Here is a 14,156-nt window from a genome sequence, read left to right as displayed (position 1 = left end):
AGCCAGCCGAACTCTGCTAAACCATCTGGAAGAAGATGGGTGAAAACCAGCTGGTTGCCACGAAATAGCTCTTGCAGCTGCAGCAGTGATCTCTCAAACTTGGCCAGAATTTCTGTTCTTTTTGATTCTTTCCATCTTCTTGTTATCTGAAGATAAGAGTTTCATACCCTTTCCAAACCAAGCTCAATTTGCACTGTGATCCTCAGATCTCAGCTTTCTGGGCAGCTAGAATTACAGGTGTGAGCCATCAATGTCCTGCAAAGCCTCTCCTCTTTAGAAGTTCACTCTCAGGTATTTGTTTCACGAAAGGAAACTTGATTTCCAACATCTACCATTGCAAAAGCATGTGTTACCTAATAAAAAAATTTATCAGGCACCGAAAACCTCTCACCTATTCTGTCTAACAAATCTAACTAAAAATAGTGATTTCCTGTCAGATATTTACATTGTCATAATTCTTGGGCATGTATGCCAGGACTGAGACTTAAACTCTGGGCCTTGCGTTGTCCCTGAAGTTTTTGCTCAAGACTAGTACACTAGTGGTTAATTGGAAATAAGAGTCTCATGGAATTTCATGCATAGACTGGCTTTGAACCTCAATCTTCAGATCTCGGTCTCCTGAGTAGCTAGGATCACAAACATGAGCCACCAGTGTCAGGCAATTTGATTTTTCTATTTCAAATAAATAGTAGCTGCTTTCTTGGGGTTAATAATTTATCAGTAATATTTTACAATCTTTTTGTACAAACTAGGACTACAATTAACTCTCAATGTGAAAACACAACAGTTGTTGATTCCAGTGACTCACAACTATAATCCTTGCTACTCTGGAGGCTGAGGATAGTGGTTCAAAGCCTACCTCAGCAGAAAAGTCCATGAGACTCACATCTCCAATTAACCAGAAGAAAAGCTAGGGGTGAAAATGTAACTCAATTAGTAGTGAACTAATGTTGAGTGAAAAAAGACAAACAAGTGCCTTAGGTCCTCAATTGGTGCCACATTAAGGAAAGAGTAGGAGGAGGGAAAGAATCAGGAGGAGAGAGAAGATAGTGAGAGAGAGGGAAAAGGGGAGAGAGAGAAGGAGAAGGAGAGGGGAGAGATACAATTACTGAAATTCAAAGTCTTCTTTTCAGTTTCTCTTAGTCTGCTGCCAACCTGCACCAGCCAACTGGCTGCTTTACCTGAGTCTCCCTTCGGGAAGAACTATGTGAGAAAGAGAGTAAGAGGCCTGTGAGGTAGCTGAGTCATGCCCAGAGAAGCAGTCCAGCTCATTCTTGTGGACTTTGGACACAATCTTTACATTCGAATTTGACATCTTCCTACCTTAACCCAAAATATCACTCACACTATCTGCCCATATGCATAAAGTTTCTCACTTGCCATTTACAAAATAACTGGAGCCTACCAGTAAATTTTGATCTTATCTTTATAAAGACATTTCTGTAAGTTGCCAAATCTTACAGTCTTACATCTATTTAAACCATCAAACTACAGCTGCTAAGGAAATGTACTTAACATGAAAAACACAGGAGGCCTGAGGTGTGTTTCTTCCTGGGAATCAAAGTCCTGGCTTTGTCCTTGTTTACCATAGGGCTTTACCTACATTTCTATTCACGACATATTTGGGGGGAGGGGTAGCAGTGCTGGCACTTGAGCTCAAGGTCTTTTTATTCACCTAACATGTCCATTTTTCCATGATTGCCTGAGTCAAGGATTAAAGCAGTTTTAGAATTTCAGATGTGAATTTTGTTTTTCAACTTGAAAGAGAAGCATTAAAGGCTGGACTGTGGTTTGGAAAGAAATTGATAAGTCTTCCCCAATCCAATGTAAGTTCTGTAGTTAAGCACCCCCTGAAATTTTCATTTGATTTCAATGGAACTAATTGTACTCTGTCATGCTATCTCTGGCTGGTGGCTATTGTGTAAATTAATACAGATTGTACCACTTTCCCTATCTACCAGGGTAGCCTTCGTTCTCTCTTATGTATTTGCAAAATGTCCTCAACAAATGAATGGATAGAAAGATGGATGATGGATGGAGAAATGAATAATGAATGATTGGCTGTATGGGAGGATGGAGAGCTGAATGGATGGATGGGTGGTTATGTGGTATGAATGGATCAATAGGTCAATGAGTGAATGAACAGCCTCAAATGTGCTTAACAAGGTTGCTAGTGCTGAAATTAGTGCTGCCCCGAGTTTCCATTCCACCCTACCCAGTTGCTGGAGGGGTTGATGACTTAGATGAAGACACACCCCCAATCGTGCCTCCATTTCCTGGGACTGTGGCTAAACCTGCTGGATCTTTAGCCCAAAGCAGCAGCTTGTGTCGCTCTTGCCCTAGCATTGTGCCCTCTTCACCACAGTCCCAGCGAGCCCAGCTTCCTCCACATGCTCCTCATCCAGCCCATCCTCATCATCCTCACCTGCCTCAGCATCCCCAGCACTCATTGCCTTCCCGGGATCCAGACATCCTCTCAGTGTCAAGTTGCCCTGCACTCTATCGGAATGAAGAAGAGGAGGAGGCCATTTATTTCACTGCTGAAGAGCAATGGGAAGTGCCAGACACAGCTTCAGAATGTGACTCCTTGAACTCTTCCATTGGAAGGAAGCAGTCTCCTCCCCCCAGCCTCGAGATATACCAACCAGTGTCTCCTCGGAAGATATCCAGAGATGAGCTCTCCCTAGAGGATTCTTCCAGAGGAGATTCACCCGTGATGGCAGATCTCTCCCGGGGCTCTCCTGATTGTGTAGGTCTGACAGAAACGAAGAGTATGATCTTCAGTCCTGCAAGCAAAGTGTACAACGGCATCTTGGAGAAGTCCTGTAGCATGAACCAGCTCTCTAGTGGCATCCCGGTGCCTAAACCTCGTCACACATCATGTTCCTCCACTGGCAACGAAAGCAAACCAGTTCAGGAAGCCCCAAGTGTTACCAGGATAAGCAGCATCCCCCATGACCTTTGTCATAATGGAGAGAAAAGCAAAAAGCCATCAAAAATCAAAAGCCTTTTTAAGAAGAAGTCTAAGGGACCTACCTGGCTGTTTTGTTGGGATTCCATTTCAGTAGCACCTGTACACTTTTTTTTCCATCCATCCTCTACTCCCTATTTTTGTTTTAATTTTAGGACTGCAATTAACTCCATTGGGGCTTTCGAAACTGGATGCATAGTGGAATGTCCTGCAAGGCAACTGTCTACTGTCTGCTTATTTAAGTGACTACATAGCCAATTCATCAAGCCAATTACTGAAAAATCATGAAGAGATGAGACAGTTTACAGTCATTTCCTGCCTATTTATTTCTGCATTTTTGATGGTGATGTATATACAATATTTTGTTGAAAGCCACTATGGACTTACAAGCTTTAATGGACTAGTAAGCCAGCATGGGCTTGCAAAAATTTCTTGTTTACCAGAGCATCTTCTTATCTTTCCACAGAGCTATTTACACGATGGATTATATAACTTAAAAGAAGTAAAACTAATTGCACTAATGTTTTCCAGACTGGAAAAAAAAATCTCTGCAAGTTAAACTGTATAGAGTTTGTAAAATGACTGTGCATAGGGGACTGTTTTCACTTTTAGATCAAAATGGGTTTTTAAGTAGAAACTAGGGTTTCTAATTGACTTGATTTCAGGAAACGAAAACCCATGCTTTTATTATGGGATGCTTCTTCAAAATGCATTTAATATAAAGGTTCGACTCCTGCTGTAAAGATCATGTTATGTTTTCCCCAGGGCTTTCACTGGGATTTACTGCATTTCAGGCTGTATGATAAAAATATAAATAATTTAAGGAGAGAAACCTCTTGATTCCTTATGTGAATGGCAGAGCTAAAGCTTGATTGAAGGACTTAAAACATTCACAAGCTGAAACTGAGGTGGGGAGTGTGAGGATTCAGACCCTTGTTTACAGACTTTGAATAACTGCAAAGGACTTATGGTTTGTGAAAAATTTGTACTGTGGAAAAGATAATAAATTGGAGACAATATTGGAAAAAAAGAAGCAAGGTACACTGGGGGGGAGAGGGGGAGCGGGGGCTCATGCCTATAATTCTAGCTACTCAGGAGGCTGAGATCTGAGGATCAAGGTTCAAAGCCAGTGCGGGCACAAAAGGACCTGAGACTCTTGTTTCCAATTAACTTCTAGAAAACGTGAAGTGGGGCTTGGCTCAAGGGTAGGGAGGTAGCCTTGAGCTGAAGAGCTCAGGGACAGTGCCCAGGCCGAGCTCAAAACCCATGACCCACCCACACACACACAAAAAGAAGCAATGTACCCACTACCTGATGAATGTCACTGTAAGCCCTCTGTACATCACTCCAACAATAAAAAAAATAATAAATGTTATAACAGAGGTGTCCTCAGGGTCCTGTGGGAACACAGTGCAAATGAGGGCATGGGTCACCACCACCCTGAAAATAATCATCAGTGAATAATATATTAGATGGTTACACACACACACACACACACACACACACACACACACACACACACACACACACACACAATCAGACTTCCAGATGGAGGCCAGTGGTTCACATATGTACTGCTAGCTACTCAAGATGCTGAGATCTGAGGACCTCGGCTCAAATCCAGCCAGGGCAGGAAAGGCCATGAGACCACCAAACTACTAAGAAAATCTGGAAGTCGAGCTGTGGTTCAAGTGGTTGAGAGCCTTGAGCAAAACAACAAGCTCAAGGACAGAGCCTTGGCCCTGATCTCAAGCCTCAGGACCAACACACAAAAACAAAAGTGTACTTTAGGAGAGGAGTGCTACAGTTCAGGGGCTCATTTACAGGAAGCAGCTCATCTTGTCTCCTCTCTTCCCCATGACACCCAGTGGTTGGCAGGATCTAGTTCACCCATCCTATGCTGTTCCCTCAGTGAAGAAGCCCCTAGACCTTAGCAGACTGGCCAGAGGCCCTGGCACTGGTTTTGTGCTGTCCCCGCCCCCTTCCTCTGGGCTCCGCCCCCACGCTCTTGGGCATGCCCACTCTGCGCAGGGAACAGTGGGAGACAAGGCCTTGGGATCCTAGACTGGTAACCCCCAGGCTGGCAGCTTAAGGGATGCTCTTGGTAGCTTTAGGAGGACACTTCTCTCATTGCAAGGTAGGATCAGGCTGATTCCAGTTCCTCCGGGGCTGTTCATGGCTTCCGTGATTGTTTTCTTGCTTTCCCTCCCTCCTCTTCTTTCTTTCTTTTTCTTCTTTTTCTTTTCTTCCTCTTCTTCTTCTTTGTCTTCTTCTTCTTTGTCTTCTTCTTCTTCTTCTTCTTCTTCTTCTTCTTCTTCTTCTTCTTCTTCTTCTTCTCTCTCTCTCTCTCTCTCTCTCTCTCTCTCTCTCTCTCTCTCTCTCTCTCTCTCTCTGTCTTCATCCCTCCCACCCTCCCTCCCTCTCTCTTTCTGGCTAGCTTGCTTGCTTCCTCTTGCTTTCTTTCTCCCTCCCTCCCTTCTTTCCTTCCTTCCTTTCCTTCTATCTTTCTCCACTTTTTCTCTTCCTCCCCCCCTCCTTGTTCTCTTCTGTTTCTCTTCTCTCTCCCCCCTCCATGGCTCAAAGCCACGAAAGTTCATGACACTCTTATTTTCAATTAACCACCAAAATTGCCAGAAATGAAGCTATCAGTTACCTCATAGAATGCTACTCTTGAGAAAAATAAATTTATGGACAGCATCCATTCTCTTGAGTTCCAAGAAAAATAAGGAAGAATGAGTTTTTTTATACCAAGAGCACAGTTACGCTGATGACTATCTTATTGGCACAAATGATGTGAAACATGCATTAGGTCCAAGAGACAGAAAATGACCAGACTCTATGTTCTGATTTTAATGATTACAGCCCAATCTAGAACACCAAGATGAAAAAAAATTTATCCAGTTTTTATTTCTAAATGTTGGTCTTTTGCTTAGATCAGCTGGTTAAGACTAGATTTGAGCCAGGCACTGGCGGCTTACTCCTGTATGTGCAGCTCCTCAGAAGGCTGAGATCTGAGGATCACAGTGTGAGACATGCCTGGGTAGAAATGTAACCAGCAAGAAACAGAAGTAATGCTGTGGCTAAAATTTTAAGAGTGCCAGCCTTGAGCATAGAGAGGCTCAGGATCAGTGCCCAGTCCCTGAATTCAAGCCCCAGAACTTCCTTTGCTGAAATTATCTATTTGCCTAGAGGAGCTCCACAGTGGCTTTCATCTTTTTTTTTCTTTTTTTTTTTGCCAGTCCTGGGCTTGAGCTCAGGGCCTGAGCACTGTCCTTGGACTTTCTCAAGGCTAGAGCTCTACCACTTGAGCCTCAGCACCACTTCCAGCTTTTTTCTATGTATGTGGTACCGAGGAATCGAACCCGGGTCTTCATGCATGCTAGGCAAGCACTTTAACCACTAGGCCAAACGCCCGGTCCCGGCTTTCATCTTTTACCTTTAATGAGGTGGAAAAGTTTGCTCATTCACTTGGACACAGAAGATTGGAGCAGGAGAAGGCAATAGTCTCCTTACCTGTAGAGAATATAGTCTTTCTATTCCACAGCTTTTTTTTTAATTCTGTTAGCTTTTTTGTTTTTGTTTTTTTTTGCCAGTCCTGGGCTTGAGCTCAGGGCCTGAGCACTGTCCTTGGACTTTCTCAAGGCTAGAGCTCTACCACTTGAGCCTCAGCACCACTTCCGGCTTTTTTCTGTGTATGTGGTACCGAGGAATCGAACTCGGGTCTTCATGCATGCTAGGCAAGCACTTTAACCACTAGGCCAAACTCCCGGCCCCTCCACAGCTTTTTGAAAGAGGAATAATAGCCTATTCCAGTGTATAGGAAGAGAATGGAGAAAGGGAACAATGAGAGACAGGTGAGAAAGACATTTGATACTGCTCTAGGAAGAAAGAGAGTAAAGAAGGAGCTGCTTGAAAGCAAACAAGAGAGGAAAGGCCATGTCCTTTGATGCGGTTCATTATACTAACCTTAAAGTTTTCCACCACCTCTTACTCGAGAGACTTGAAGCCCTTCAGCCATACCTGTTTGGCCTCAGGTGAATGATTTACAAAGCATCTTCAATACCAAATGGAACAAATTTAACTGTTTTTAAAATCATATTCTTAGTTGTGAATGTTAAAAGTTCCCTTGCGTTTTAGGAATTGGAGAATGATACAGGTTTGCAGCAAGGAGTGAGAACTAGTCATAAAAGAAGACCTCCCAGACTTAAGATTTTAAAAAAAAATTAGGATAAAAACCACAGCATACGATGTGCCAGCATATCTGTTTTTGTACAGCTGGGTAGTGTTAGGTGCATTGCCTGTGCTGTGAGGCAACCTTGGGTCATTTTGTTTAATCCGAACTTCCATGCTCAGAAGCCACCCTGTCTTCCTCCTTTTCTGTAAGCTTGCAACTCACTATTCAACTTTCTCATCCTGTGAGTTTGGTGAGCTCTGTGCTTCACATAAGTGGACCATGAAGGTTTGTGTTATTTTCTTCCCTTTTTTCCCTCATCTTGTTGATTGTACTCTTTAGTACCATTTTTTACAGTGTCATATGATTTGCATTTTTTGATTGCAACTTGAGTGTCAAGTCCTTAAAATCACAGCCAAAACTACTTCCGTGAACTTGTGTGTTTGCACACATGTGTGTGCCCATGCACTAGTAGTATGGCATTGTGCTTCTTCTCTTGGGCTGCTGGCTGATGCTTTAACCCTTGAACTGTATTGGGCGGGTGAATTGGAAATGGCCTTTCAAAGCCACTCCTACTGTGAGTGCCTTCCAATTACTATCATCTGGCCTCAACCCTCCCAGTAAATATTATCTAGTTGAGCCAGCGGCTCATCAATCCAATCCTGGCCATGCTGAGTGCACACAAGGGGTTCATGTGATGAGGCAGCATTGCTAAAAGCTAGACTCATTCCTATGCAGCTTCATCTAGCACCGGTTTCTGAAATCAAACCTCAGTATTGAAGAAAGGCCTGGCAGGGATAGAAGAGGTGGAGGTATAGCTGAAATAGTAGATCTTGTGCCTAGCATGCAGACAATCATGGTTTCAATACGCAGCACTGTAGATTGGAAATATGATTTTCTTCTACACTGTACAGACTTTTCTTTGGAGGGGGGTGGTCGTGGGGCTTGAATTCTGGGCCTGGGCATTGTCCCTAAGCTCTTCAGCTCAACGCTAGGGCTCTACCACTTAAGTGCCACTTCTGGTTTTCTGTGTGTTAATTGGAATAAGAGTCTTACAGACTTTTTGTGCCCAGGCTGGCTTTGAACCACAATGTTCAGATCTCAGCCTCCTAGTAGCTAGGATTACATGTGTGAGACACCAGCACTTACCTAGCTGCAGACTGAATTCTTGTGTATGTGTTTAATTTCTTCATAGTGAAGACACCAGCACCCAAAGGACGATGACTTCTGATCTTGTCTGGAACCAAACACCTGGTGAGTCCATATGCTGCTCATTTTAGTGTGGAACAATTGAGAGTATTGTAACCATACAGTATACAGGACAGGCTATGGGTATCAGTACATCCTTGTCTTCAGTTTTGAAAGTAAATAGGCAACAACAGATCAGGTCAAAAGATAATTGCTCCTGTTCTCTTTGGAAGTCAAGTCCTAGGAACTACAAGACTAAATGAAGATGGTCCCAGTATTTATATGCAATAAACACTTATTGGAGGGAATGGAAACAGATTTTATGTACAACATAGGTTAATGGAGTCTGAATCCGTTCTTTGCACCACACAACTCAAGTTACTTTGAAAGACCCACCATCACACTGGATGGGAGTACTGCAGATCCTTTTATCAATCAGAGAGGCAGGGGCTGGGAATGTGGCTTAGTGGTAGAATGCTTGCCTGGAATGCATGAAAGCCCTAGGTTGGAGTCCTCAGCACCAAATAAACAGAAGCAGAGGTGACACTGTGCCTCAAGTGGTAGAGGGCTAGCCTTGAGCAAAAGAAGCTAAGGGACAGTGCACGGGCCCTGCGTTCAAGCCCCCGGTCTGGGGAAAAAAAAATCAGAGGCAGCCAAGAGTAGCACCAGCAAGGAGGGAGCAGAGGAGTCCTGGAAGCAGAAATACACGTGGTATGTCAGCTTGAGTTCCTACATAGCTAATGAAATGGAAAATAAGGAAAGCAGCAAGAGCACAGTAAACATTATATAGGTTCATAAGGAAAGAACTCTTGGTTGATCATGCATAAAAAACTTTGTTTTGCAGAGGTCATCATTTAATTTAGTAAGAGGCCTCATTTCATGGAAAAAGCAGGAAATATTCCCATGCATGTACAGTATATAAAGTTGTTAGTGAATTATAGCTAATTTGGATGAAAAAGTAAGTGTATGAATTCACATGGTATTTTTCTATGAATCATTTAATCCTTCCATGTTCTCAAGAGAACCAGAACACAGTGATGATGGGAGAGGTTTGCTTAAAAAGGTCAGATATCCAAATATAGATAGGGATGTATATAAAAGATGTACAGAGACAAGGCAACAAGTTTATGGGAATAATTTTGAATGTCACAGCAGTGCAGCTTTTGTCTGTGCCATTCTGTCCTTTTGCAAGTTGAGTAAATGACCAAGACACCAGTGTGGAGATGGAGTTCTTGCTGGTCTAGTTACCAGTGAAGAGAACTCTTAGAAAACCCTGATAGGATCCCTTGTGTATGAGACCCTATTCCAATGGTTCACATTTTCTAGGATTGCAGTTACAAAGGATCAGAGAAAGTAGCTTCTGTACTACCAACTTACATCATGGCACTGGGGAACACAGGTTTCATATTGAAGTGCCTGCTACCATTTGGTTTTTGCTCGGGTGGTAGAAAAGAATCTATCCATGAAGTCCCCTTTTTCCTATTTTCTGGGTTGTTGACAATTGCCAGTGGACTTACTCTCAGGATTTCTGCCTTATTTTGCACATGATATTCTTTCCTTCCTTTTTTTGGGGGGGGTGAGGTGGGGTAGGGGCGGTCCTAGGCCTTAAACTCAGGGCCTGGGCACGGTCCTGGGACATGTTTTGCTCAAGGGTAGCACTCTACCACTTAAGCCACAGCTCCACTTCTGGCCTTTTCTATGTATGTGGTAGTAACGAATAGAACCCAGGGCTTCATCCATGCTAGGTGAGCATTCTACCACTAGGCTATGCTCCTGGCAAAGACTTTTTGTTTTTGGTTCGTCATGGGGCCTGAACTCTGAGCCGTTTGTCTTTTGGTGGTGGTAGTCATAGGGCTTGAACTCTGGGCCTGGGCGCTGTCCTGAGCTCTTCAGCTCAAGGTTAGTGCTCTCCAACATTGAGCCACAGTGCCACTTCTGGTTTTCTGGTGGTTAATTAGAAGAAAAAAGTCTCATGGACTTTCATGCCTTGGCTGGCTTTGAACCTCAATCCTTAGATCTCAGCCTTCTGTGTAGCTAGGGTTACAGTCATGAGCCACTAGTGCCCAGCTACTTGACTGCCTTTCTATACACTTAATGATAACTTTTTTTGGGGGGGTCAGTCACATCGATTGCAGGGCTTGAACTCTGGGGCCTAGGTGTTCCTGAGTAGCTAGGATTAAAGGTGTGAGCCACCACATCTAGCATGGAAACTTTTTCTTATCAATCTGAATCCAAGGTTTCTGACTGAATTAATTGTGTATAGACATCATTTACTGAGGGTAAAGTGTTAAAATCTTGGCATCAGGCATGATTATAACTGCTAAATGAACAGTGATGGTTTTCTAATGAAATTACATCCACAGTCAAAATTTAGGGAGTTGAGACAGGAGTTTGGTCTAGTGGCAGAGTGCTTGCCGAGCATGCACAAGGGACCTGGGTTTGATTCCTTGGTACCACATACATAGAAAAAGCTGGGAATGGTGCTATGGCTCAAGTGATAGAGCTCTGGCCTTGAGAAAGCCCAAGGACAATGCTCAGGCCCTGATTTCAGGTCCCAGGACTGTGTATGTGTGTGTGCATCCTCCTGGTAATATTATCATCCAGTTGAGCCAGTGGGTCATCAGTCCACTCCTGGCCATGCTGAGGGCACAACAGAGATTCACATGATGAAGCAGCATTGCCAAAAGCTTTTTCAGGCTTCCTCTAGCACAAGCTTCTAAAGTTAAACCTCAGTACTGCAGAGAGGCCTGGAACAGATAGCAGAGGTAGAGGTGTGGCTCAAATAGCAGATCTGTGTGCCTAGCATGCACATGCCATGGTTTCAATACTCAGCCCTCTAGATAGAATGATGTTTCTACACTACTGATACTAAATTTCTGTGTATTGTTTAATTTCTTCACAGGTACCATCTAAATGAGTGATGTTGTTCACTTATGTGCTGATGTAAAGATCTGCAGTCCATGTACTTGTCATCTGAGTGTTAAATAATTTAGAGTAGTGTAACAATAAAGAATACACATGACAGGCTGTCAGTATCAGTATGTCCTTGTTTTCAGTTCTGAAACTAAATAGGCAACAAGATACAGGTCAAAAGATAATTGTTCCTTGTTGGGAGTAGAGTGCAGGGTCAGGCTGACCCATGAATCTGCATCACTGAGTCAGATAACCACCCAAAGAAATGAGCTGTCATGTATGAACACCATGCCTAACTTTGAGCTATACCGTCGGTATTGTGAATCACTCTCTGCTGAGACCTAGAGTGAGAGTAAACATGTGGACTCCTCCACGCTGCCCACCTTTGTGTTGATAGGCCCCTGCAATCTATATTAGCTGAATGTACTTCCTCATTAAACGAATTCCTGCCTTGACGGGTCTCCCTGACGTGTCTGATTGTCTTCCGGTGAGGGAGGGCTGGGTGCGGGCAGTCAGTTGGCCCACTCCTTTCTCGGCTCGTCCTGGTCAGGACGTGTTCTCCCTATCCCTCCTGCGGGTCAGGAGGGACCGAGGACTAAAAACCCTGACAGTTCCTCTTCTCTTTGGAAGTTAAGTAGTAGAAATACAAGGTTAAATGATGGTCAAGTCGCTGCAGCCAGGTGCACATGCAGCCTGAAGTGCTTTCTAGGAAAACAATCTATGCAGGATGTGGACTATGTCAAATTCCACGCCTTTGCCTCTCAGTTTTTGCTTTCAGAAGAGCCTGCTTATAAGAAGTCCTCTCTTCACGCATCTGTTTTCCATGACTGTTTAAGCCAGGAATTAAATCAGTTTTAGAATGACAGATGAGTTTCATTTTCAAACTTGGAAGAGAACCAGTGAAGGCTGGAATGTGTTTTGGAAAGAAATGGATATGTCTTTCCCAATCCAATGTAAGCTTTTTTGTTCAGCACCCCAAATCAAATTGTTCAAATGCAAAGAGATATTTTACAAAGGTATTTGATGACAAGAAACAGTGCTTTGGGAGGAGGACATAGCTGTGTGGTAAAGATGGCTACTATATAGAGTCTGGTTACATCTCCCACTTAGACCAAAAACTTGATCTCTGAAAACCCAAAAAACAAACAAAAAGGAAATGCCCTATGGAATTAGGTGCATACTAATTTCAATACTAGCATTTCTCCCTCCCTTTCCCATGTCTCATTATTGTAATCAGCAGTGTGCTTGTATGATCCATCGTGCCATCGCTGGAATTTTGCTGCTTAACTAAGGGTAAGAGTATTAGAGTTTTCTGACTGAGATGGCTTCAAACTGAATCCCCACATCCCAGCCTCCTGAATATTAGGTTTACAGGTGTGAGCTACTGGCACATAGCAAATCTCACTAATCTGAAATACGTCCACATCCAAAACAGGGAGACAGACCAATCAGTAGATCACTGGATAGATAGATGGATGGGCACACAGACAGATTTTCCAACCACCCTCCATTGAAACACTCAGCCAAGTTCTCATCTATGTGTATGGGGTGGGGAGGGGAAATGATCAATGGAGTTTGAACTCAGGGACTCAAGTTTTCTTTTACCAGTTCAACTGATAAGTCATACAGGAAGCTCTTTTTCCACATGGATATTTTGAGGTATTTTGATTTTTGCCTCTAGTGTGGCTCCACAGTGATCCTATTTTCCACTCCCTCTGTTAGCTGTGCCTGTGCTAACCAAGAATTACAATACTCTCAACCTCAGCTTCCCATATAGCTTCTAGAAGTCTGAGGAAATACATTTCTGCTGTTTGGATTTCCTGTGGTCGCATTTAATGGCAGAGTTGGAAAACTAATATCCCAGGGATGTGGAAGGATGGCATGAAAAAAGGCTTGGCCAGGGTAAGAGGACTACAGTCCAGGTGAGGGAGAACTAGAGTGGGGCCAGAAGGGAGAAGGCCTCAAGGCATCATGCAGGGAAGGTCAGGAAGTAGACAACAAGCAAGTGTCATGCCCCTTGTCACTGTGAGAGTTCTAACATCTGACCACCTTTCCATCTCAGGGGAATCCCAAGATGAGTGAGAGTGAGATTGAGAGGAGCTGATGCTCCCTCTTCTGTGATTATTTCTAAGTAGTTGTGCAAAGAAGTTTTTATTCAACCAAATCAGTTAATGAGTACACTGCACCTTGATAAACGTCTCCTTTCCCATCTCTCCCAACCCTACTTACCTCATTTTACCAGGTTCCAGTTTCATACAAGTCCTTTGAATAGTATGGCTATATTAATCAAATGCATATGCACTTTACTTACTCATTAAATACTTGAGTTTAATTCACTCAGAATACACTTATGATTTTAATTTTGTGTTCACTTATCTTCATTCTGATCCTATTCTAGATGTTTGGGATGAGATGTCCCTGTCACTGGAGGAGAAACCAGGCACGTGGGCATTAAATGTTACATCAGAGATGTCCACAGGGTCCTGTGGGAACACAGTGCAAACGAGGGCGTGGGTCACCACCACCCAGATAATGATCATCCATGACCAGGAACAATTTTCAGTGATTACATACGTACATGTGTGTGCACATACACAACAGACCCTAAAAATGGGCAATGGTGGCCCATGCCTGTAATCAGAGCTACTGGGGAGACTAATCTAAGGACAGTGGTTCAAATCCAGCCAGGGCAGGAAAGGCCATGAAACTAATATCTAGGAAACTATTCAGAAAATGCTGCAAGTAGTGCTGTGGCTCACATGGTAAAGTGAGAGCGTTGAACAAAACAACAAACTCAAGGACAGAGCCCTGGCTCTGAGTTCAAGCCCGAAGACTACCAAAGAAAAAGATAAAACTGGAGTTTGGCAGATTGAGTTCTGCAGCTTTGGGAGTAATTTATAGGAAGCAGCTCAA

This window comes from Megascapheus bottae, unplaced genomic scaffold (genome assembly GCF_031878675.1).
Source record: "Megascapheus bottae isolate mThoBot1 unplaced genomic scaffold, mThoBot2.hap1 HAP1_SCAFFOLD_43, whole genome shotgun sequence".
Classification (NCBI taxonomy): domain Eukaryota; kingdom Metazoa; phylum Chordata; class Mammalia; order Rodentia; family Geomyidae; genus Megascapheus; species Megascapheus bottae.
Note: the sequence above shows the minus strand (reverse complement) of the source record.